Source organism: Lontra canadensis, unplaced genomic scaffold, assembly GCF_010015895.1.
Source record: "Lontra canadensis isolate GAN:19392208 unplaced genomic scaffold, GSC_riverotter_1.0 scaffold1, whole genome shotgun sequence".
Taxonomy (NCBI): Eukaryota; Metazoa; Chordata; class Mammalia; order Carnivora; family Mustelidae; genus Lontra; species Lontra canadensis.
In genome coordinates this window covers 2930523-2940083 of record NW_022630995.1, presented here as the reverse complement: position 1 = coordinate 2940083, position 9561 = coordinate 2930523, and the positions used below count along the sequence as shown (strand labels likewise).

The 9561-nt window shown below is 40.8% G+C and overlaps 1 pseudogene; it reads right to left on the bottom strand.

Annotated features, from left to right (window-relative positions):
• Positions 1-1034: 1034 nt before the first annotated feature.
• LOC116869917 lies at positions 1035-2027 on the bottom strand (annotated as a pseudogene).
• Between the last annotated feature and the right edge of the window lie 7534 nt (positions 2028-9561).

Here is a 9561-nt window from a genome sequence, read left to right as displayed (position 1 = left end):
CCCACTTTTTAGCTGCGATGAATAATTCTGCTTTGAATATGTGTACACAAGTTTATGTGTGGATATATGTTTTCAACACTCTTGAACGTATATCTAAGAATAGAATTGCTGGATGACCTTTGTAACTCTATTTAACTTTCTGAAACACTGTCACATATTTGCCAACACTTGTTATTGTCTGCCTTTTTTACTATAGTCACACTAGTGTGTATGATGTGTGTTTCGTTACAGCTTTCATTCGCATTTCCCTAATGCGTAATAATGCTGAGCATCTTCTCATGTGTCTGTTGACAACTTTTCTTTTTTAGAAAAATATCTATTCAGATCAATTGGCCAATCTTTTATTGGGTAATTTAACTTTTTGCTACTATGCAGTAAGAGTTCTTTCTATATTTGAGATACAGGACCATTCCTTACCAGATAGACGGTTAACAAATTCTCAATTAATTTTTTTTCTTTAATTGTGTTTTGTTTTTTGTTTTTTTTTTTTAAAAAGTCACTGTTCAAATTTTATTTGGCATTTTAATTGGTATGACAGTTGGTTGCATGGTCTTTTTACATTATATGGCAATGTACACAATGTACATATTCTGACATATATGGTACACAAAATAAGATCCTTCGGAACAGTTATGAACAATACATGCAATAATGAATTTACACATTGAATCCAAGGATGTGACTGACTGGAAAAGATGGACTAGGCACGCTGGGTGTTGAGTGAAGGAACCAGAAGTCATAGAACACACAGGAAATACGCATCTGGTTTGCAGAGCAACTGCAGCATATGCAACATTGGCAGTGGTGCCTCTGAGATGAACCCATTTAGGATTACAAATACAGGTATCATCCAGCATTAGGATATAGCTTCAGGGTTTGATGAACATTCCTATTTAGAACTTCAGGAAACTGATGTTTTTTCTTAGGCTACTTAATATTCCTTGAGTAACAGATCAGATAATAAAGACAATGTACACAACCTCCAACGAAAATCCTGTTGTAGGACAGACAGTGAAGGGGTACAGCAGAAAACTTTAAAACTGCAGCTCCTTTTGGATCCCCTGGAGTGTATCTTCTTCAAATGGGCCTCTTCCTCAGGAGTTAGAGTCACCTTCACAACATCTGAAATTCCATTCTGTCCCAAGATGTAAGGAACACTAAGGAAAAATCATCTTTTATTCCAAAGAGACCCTTAATCATGGTGGAAATTGGATGCACCCGCCTAAGATTCTTCATTATGCTTTCTGCCAAAACTGCCACAGTCCAATGGTCCAGGAAATGTAGCCTCTCAGTTTGATCACCTCATAGGCACTGTTGACCACCTGTTTGTGACCTCCTTTCCACTGTTCCTTATGTGCATCAGTGCCAAAGTCAGGGGGCAGATTCTTCAGAGAGACACCAGCCTTCTGGTGGTAAACCAACGTTTACTCTATTCCATACAGGCACACTGGAGTCTCCGTACTCCCCAAGGATCCACCCATGACAGCTTAATGGGTGAATTCCCAGCCTTCCCCCATTAGGTAACAGAACTGGGCTGAATCCAGATTGCAACCACTTCCAATAATATGGTTTTTGGGAAAGCCACTTATCTTCCAAGCCTCATAGGTCAAGATATCCACTGGATTGGAAACAACAAGCAAATTGAAGTTTGGGCTGTATTTTACGATATTAGGAATGACGACTTAAAGAGGTTCATGTTATGCTGGACCAAATTAAGATGGCTTTCACCCTCTTGCTGACATGACCCAGCTGTGATAATAACCAACTTGGAATTTGCAGTCACATTATAGTCTTTGCCAGAGACAATTTTTGGTGTTCTAAGGAAAAGGCTGCCATGCTGGAGATCCATCATCTTCCCTTTTGTCTCCCATGACATCAACAAGAGCAACTTCATCTGCCAGGTCCTTCATTAAGATACTGATGGCACAAGCCATGCCAACAACAGCAACCCCAACAACTATAACCTTATTTTGGGGAGTATGTTCTTCCTTAAGATTTTGAATCAGCTGATCTTTGAGAGTTGCCATTTTGGACTTAGAACTAAAAGAAATCGGGAGTGCACGTTGGGCGGGCCAGGGTCAGTGGTGCATGAGACTAGACCCCAACTTGGCAGCAGCAGCTCTGACTTGGTTGTTTGTGATTCTGGACTCATGTCATAGAATCCTTTGCCAAATTGAAGGTCATAAAGATTTTTTTTTTTTTTTTTTTGGTCATAAAGATTTTAACCCTCTATTTTCTTCTAAAAGCTTTCCAGGTTTTGCTCTTACATTTACGTCTCTGATCCATTTTTAGTTAAATTTAGCATATGGTGTTATATTGTAAGGAATAATTATGTAACTTAAAATGTTTTGAGATTTGGAGGAGTTTTTGTTTTTGTTTTAGAGAGGGAATAAGAGTGAGAGAGAGGCAGAGGGTGAGAGAGAATCTCAAGTAGGCTCCAGGCCCGATACAGAGTCCAACATGGGACTCGATCCCACAACCCCAAGATCATAACCTGAGCCAAAATCAGTTGGATGCTCAACTGACTGAGCCACCTGGGTGTCCCAAGATATGTATATCTGATGATCAATCAGGTACAGACAGAAAATAACACCATGGAGAGGTGTATAAACTTGAAAAAGATTTCTTACACTCATAAAACCTAGAAGAAGACAGGGCACACCACTCAGGCGGCTATATAGAATTAGCTCGCACGGAACTGGCTTACCCAAGCAGGTTTTTATTTTTCTTCAAACACAAGGAATGTGGTATCCCATAGCCTTCTGGCCTCCACTTTTTCTGCTGAGAAATCAGCTGTTATTCTTATTGGAGTTCTCTGATAAGTGAGTGACGAGTCATTTTTCTCTTTCTGCCTTTAAGATTTTCTGCTTTCCTTTGACTTTTAACATATTTACTAGGATGTATCTACTTACTGGTCTCTTTTCATCTATTCTACTCTTCTCATTTATTCATTGAGCTTCCTGGATGTGTAGGTTATTAATTCTCAATAAATTGGGGGATTTTTCAGCTATTATTTCTATTTTTTCTTCCCCTTTCTCCTTCCTTCTGGTACTACTACTACTACACACACGTTAGTACACTTCATGCTGTCCAATACTTCTCTGAGGCTCTGTTGATTTCTCTTCTTTCTTTTTTCTCACTGTTCATCAGCTTGTATAGACCATAAATTCATATTCAAGTCCACTAATCATTTCTTCTGCCAGCTCAAATCTATAGCTAAGCCTCTCCAAAGGATTTTTTACCTTAGTTATTTCACTTCACTTTTGAACTCCAAAGTTTCCAACTTTTTTCTATCTCTAATAAATCTCTCTCTCTCTTTCTCTTTATATTCTCTATTTCGTGTAACATTGGCATTATACTTTACCTCAGTCATAGTTTCCTTCAGTTCTGTGAACTAGTTATAATGGTTATTTTAAATATTTTTCTGCTAAATCTGACATCTGGTCATTTTCACAGGTATTTTCAGGTGCCTGTCTTCTTTCCAGTATGTAGGTCATACTTTCCTGTTCCTTTTCAGGCCCCATAGTTTTTTACTGGGAACTAAACAGTTTACGTACTATACTGTAGCAATTCTCAGAATTAGTCTCCTGCCTCAGGTTTGTTATCATTATCCCACCCACATACACATACACACTATTAAGTCTCTGGTGCTCTGTGATCAGGGAGGCACAGCCTATAGTCACTCTAGGATGACAATGGTACTAGTAAAATTATCTTCCACCCTTTTCTGACAACAGCTGTTGAACTCTAATAATTCCCAGTATATTGTCCTAATGTTTTCAATAGTGCCCTCATATTTTCCATAAAAACTGAAAAAACAATCCTAAAATTTGTATGGAACTACAAAAGACCTTGAATAGCCAAAGCACTTTGAGAAAGAGAACAAAGCTGGAGACATCACACTTCCTCATTTCAAACTATGTTACAAAGATACAATAATCAAAACAGTATGGCAACGGCATAGAAACAGACATATAAACCAAGAGACCTGGAATGAAGAGCCCAGATGTAACCAATTAATCTCTGATGAAGCTGCCAAGAACACACAGTGAAGAGAGGACAGTCTCGCCAATAAATGGTGTTGGCAAAACTAGATAAATAAGAGAGTGAAATGGACCACTAACTTACACCACTCACAAATATTAACTCAAAATGTATTAAAAATTATATGTAAGGGGAACCTGGGTGGCTCAGTGGGTTGGGCCTCTGCCTTCGGCTCAGGTCACGATCTCAGGGTCCTGGGATCAAGCCCTGCATCAGGCTCTCTGCTCAGCGCGGACCCTGCTTCCCCCTCTCTCTGTCTGCCTACTTGTGATCTTTCTCTCTCTCTTTCTCTCTGTAAAATAAATAAATAAAATCTTTTAAAAAATTATATGTAAGATCTGAAACCCTAGACTGTCTAGAAGAAAACATAATGAAAAATCTTCCTGATGTTAGTCTTGGCAACAATTTTTTGGACATGACATCAAGAGCAGAGGCAAGAAAAGCAAAAAATAAATAAGGGGGAACTACCTCAAACTAAAATCTCTGCACAGCAAAGAAAATAAACAAAAACATAAAAAGGCATCTTATGTAATCAGAGAAAATATTTGCAAACCATCTATCTGATATGTGATCAACATCCAAAAAGATAAGGAACTTCTAAAATCGAATAGCAAAAGAATAAACAACCTGATTTAAAAATGAAGAAAAGACCTGAGTAGACAGGTACACAAAAAGATGCTGAAAGACAAACATGAAAAGATGCTCAACATCACTAATCATCAGAGAAATGCAAATCAAAACCACAATGAGATACCACCTCACACTTGTTAGGATGGCCATTATCCAAAGAGAAGAGATAACAAGTATTGGCAAGGATCTGAAGAAAAGGCAACCCTTGTACGTTGTTGGTGGAAATGTAAATTGTATAGCCATTGTGGGAAACAGTATGGAGGATCCTCAAAAAATTAAAAATAGAACTACCGTAACATCCAGCAATCCCACTTCCAGATATATATCCGGAGAAAACAGAATCAGTATCTTGGAAGATAATATGCACTCCCATGTTCACTGCAGTATTACTCACAATAGCTAACATATGGAAACAGCTAGAGTCTCCATCAATGAGTAAACTGATCAAGAAAATGTGGTACACAGACACGCACTCAGACACACACACACACACGCAACCAGAATATTATTCAGCCATAAAAAGAAGGAAACACTGCCATTTTTGAAACGATGAACCTAGAGGATATTATGCTAAGTGAAATAAACCAGAAGGGAAAGACAAATACTACATAATTTTACATAGATCATTTAAAAATGTAATCAGAGAAAATATTTGCGAACCATCTATCTGATCTCAATTATCAGGGCACTCTACATTGGGTGTAGAAATTACTTAAAAATAAAATCTTTAAAAAAATATAAAGAAGGGGTTCCTGGGTAACTCAGTCAGTTATGTGTCTGAACTTTGGCTCAGGTCATGATCTAAGGGTCCTGGGATGGGGCCCCACGTTGGGCTCCCTGCTCACCGGGCACTTTGCTTGTCCCTCACCCTCTGCCTCTTCCCATCCCCACTCATGCTCACTCTGTAATAAATAAAATCTTTTTTTAAAAATTAAATAAATAAATAAAAATTAAATAAATTAAAAAGGTCAAACTAATGGAGACAGAATGGAATGGGGGTCGCCAGGGGCTAGGGTGGGGAGGCAGGGAGGTGGGAATAGGGAGATGTTGGTCCAAGAATACAAACGCAACAGTTATAAGATGAATACTTTGAGAATCTCCTGCACAGCCTGGTGAGTATAGTTAATAATACTGTATGGTATACCTGAAATTTGCAAAGAGAGTAGATCTTAAGTGTTCTCACCGGTATAAGAGATAATAAATGTATTAATTAACTTGATTGTGGTAATCATTTCACAATGTACATGTTTATCATGTCATCATATGATATAAATATATACAATTTCATGTGTCAATTATAACTCAATAAAGCTGGAAAAAAGGAAAACAAAAGAGTTCCCAGGAGCAGAATTCCTCCATAAACTTATCCAATCATATTGTGGCTCCTTGGAAAGAACTGTTTCTGAGATCAGTATTTGATATTTGCACTAATCCGGGAAGGACTCCTCCCAAAGCTTTCACTGGGCAGCTCATTCACACGAACTAGCTGGCTTACAGTCTCAGCTATACTAAACATCCTTCCAGTCGCCTCTCATCACAACTCACACAACAGACACTTTGTCTGTCTGTTTGCTTGTTTGCAATGATCTCTGTACCTACCATGTGGCTGGAGCTCACAGCCCCGAAATCAAGGGTCCCACACTCCACCAACTGAGCCAGCCAGGTGTACCCATAGCTATACTGCTCTCAAAAGCAGCCCTTAGGTTTAAACTTCCACCACTTCATGACCTGCTTCTCCCCCCTCCACCCGCAGGCAGAATTTCTGAGCCAGGGCTCTGGGGGTAGGAACAATGACAAGCATCTGAATGACACTGGTACTAGGAGATGAGTGCTTGGTGGGGGTTGGAGGGCAGCACTCCTCTCAGCTTCCTCTCCTGGTATGGAATCTCTGCCTCGAAGACTGAGGGAAGGGCTCTCCCGGCCCCAGGATTCCCAATACACCACACCCAAACCAAAGTAATCGTCTCTTCCCCAAGAAAGGGTTAGGCGTAAGAAGGAAGCTCTGACCTCCCACCACCCTCATCTGAGCTAGCCTCAGCAACCGACAGCGAGGGGCGGGATAAGAAAAGCAGCCATCTTGCTCCTGTTGCAAAGAAAATCCTCCTGTTGGGGGCTGCAAGATAAAGCACGCCCAGCTCTAGGCTGCAGCAGTCTGAGTTGAATCTAGGCCCCAGTGAGCCGGGAAGAGGCAGCAGGGAAGCGGTCTTGGTTCACATGTCACGTTTCATCCATCTTATCAAATTTTTATGGAGTTTCTTGCATAGACCTTTCTTAATTTGCTGTTTGCCTTTAGGACGATTCTAGAGGCTTTAAAAGACCTTTTTTTTTTCTTTTTAAATATTTTATTTATTTGTCAGAGAGCACACAAGTCAGGGAAGGAGCAGGCAGAGAGAGAGAAGCAGGCTCCCCACTGAGCAAGGAGCCTGATGCGGGGCTCGATCCCAGAACCCTGAGATCACGACCTGAGCCAAAGGCAGACCTTTAAGTGACTGAGCCACCCAGGTATCCCTAAATGACCCCTTTTTTTTGTATACATATAATTTTCACTAGTTTCACTGGGGGCTGGTTCAGCAGAGCTCCCCAAGCTATCATGCCGGAAGTTGGCCTGTTTTGGTTAACTGTACTGTTCGGTTATATACAGTAATATACAAGTTATATACAATCATTCACCCTTGCTTCTCACTAACTTTTCTAGAGTTAGCTTGTTTCTCTCCATTAAAACAGTGACTGCCAATTTTATATCAGTACTCTCAACTTCCCAAAGTCCTCATTTCTAGAAATTCAGAAATGAGGCTTTTGTTTATGTTAATATCTGGACTGAACACTCAAGATTCGGATACTAGTTATGATAATTATCTAAAATGAGGAAAGAACACGTTTCTCCACCACGGTCCTTGTTCGTCATTTTATCTATGGGATTATTAAGGTTTAGGAGGAAAGGACTGGGACGGCAAAGTTGAAAGGAGGAAGTTACTTCAATTTGAAGCCCACATAGATGTTGAACTCTAGGGAAGGCATTAGAATGACTTCCTGTTGCTGTGGGATTAATTTGTTGGGAGGCAGTCACCTTTTGCTGAAGTCTGGCTGGCTTCCTTGAAAATAACAGTCAGCAAGTGACTAACCAGGCCTAGCAAGACTGATCCTGACACAGGAAGCCACAACATGATGAAAGACCTGGGGATGCCCAGAGGAAGTTAATAGGGCGTACTCTCAAATTCTTCCCGGTCTTGGTTTACAAAGCCTGCCAAGACCTCTGGAAATCTCTCATGAGTGCTGGTCAGCACCTTTCAGCCAAAGAGCTCTGAGAGATGATTCTTCAAAACTTGGATGCTTAGGTTTACAAAGCCTGCTAGGTGTTTTTTTGTTTTGTTTTAAGATTTTGTTTATTTATTTGAGAGATAGACAGAGCATGAGCATATGGAGGAGGCAGAGGGAGAGGGAGACTCCCTCTGTGAGCAGGGAGCCTGAAGCAGGGCTCCATCCCAGTACCCTGGGATCATGAATTGAGCTGAAGGCAAACGCATAACTGACTGAGCCACCCACACGCCCCTAAAGCCTGAAAGTAAGTTTTTACTTTCAGCTGGAATTGTGAATTGAAGAGCTGTTTGCAGAGAGGGTTCTTGAAGAGTCTAATTTATGAGTAATAATAGTTGTATGCTAGTTATACTCCATCGTCTCCCTGAGATCCATTCTCCATCCTTCCAGGCCTAGTTCTAAGTCCTCAGAAGCTGACCCAGGCAGGTTCAGCACCATTCCAACACCTGATCGCCTAGTTTCCAGATGGGTTTAGCCGATGTTAGATAGCAACAGGAAACTGGGAAGCTGGAGAAGAGAGAGGTCAGCATTCTTCCCTGCCTCGGCCTTGTCCTGCAGCTGCCTCTCCCGCATCAGCTGGATTTCTGTGGCTCTCACCGAGCCCCTCCTTCCAGGTCCCAGGTCCTACTGAGCTCCAGAAACACTAACCGCTTTCCCAAGAGCTTCTTGCTAAACTGCTTCTGTGTGCTTCATGTCTCATTTATTCCCACTACCATGCCCATGTCTTTGTAAAGAGTCCCTTCATTTGGACTGAATTCTGTTTCCTTCTGAGTCCCCATTAATTACTACATTTAAAAATCTACGTGTGGTCTTATTTCTAAGCCTCACCACAACCCTGCCAGACTTTACTAACATTATTACACATTTACAGGTAAGGACACTTGATTCAGACAAGTAAAATGCCAAAGTCACACATCTAGTAAACCAGAGTTCGGATTAAAATGCTAGTCCTAATAAAAGCTACTTTCCTTATTTCATTTAAATTGGTAAACAGGGGCACCGGGCTGGCCCAGTCAGTTAAAGCCTCCGACTCTTGGCTTCCACTGGTCTGATGGCAGCATCATGAGATGGAAACCTCGCTGGGCTCCGTGCTCAGTGCAGCCGGTTTGAGTTTCTCTGTTCCTCTCCCTCAGCCCTTCCCCTCCTCTGCCACCCGCTTGCACTCTCTATCTCTCTCTCAAGGAAGTAAATCTTTATCTTTTTAAAATATTCTATTTATTTGTCAGAGAGTACACAAGCAGGGGGAACAGCAGGCAGAGGGAGAAGCAGGCTCCCTGCTAAGCAAGGAGCCTGATGCGGGGCTTGACCCCAGCACTCTGGGATCATGAACCGAGCCAAAGTCAGATGCTTAACCGCTTAACTGACTGAGCCACCCAGGTGCCCTAAATAAATTTTTAAGTAAGTAAATAAATAAATAATTGTAAACAAATTCTACTTCCATTTTTCCAGAGTTTATTTAAATAAAAGTCAGATTTTATGTCACCTATTTCATGACTACGTTAAGCTTGAGCCCTTATTCTGAAATAGAATTTGATGAAATTCACAAAGAAACTGTTAAATTCAAGCACAGTA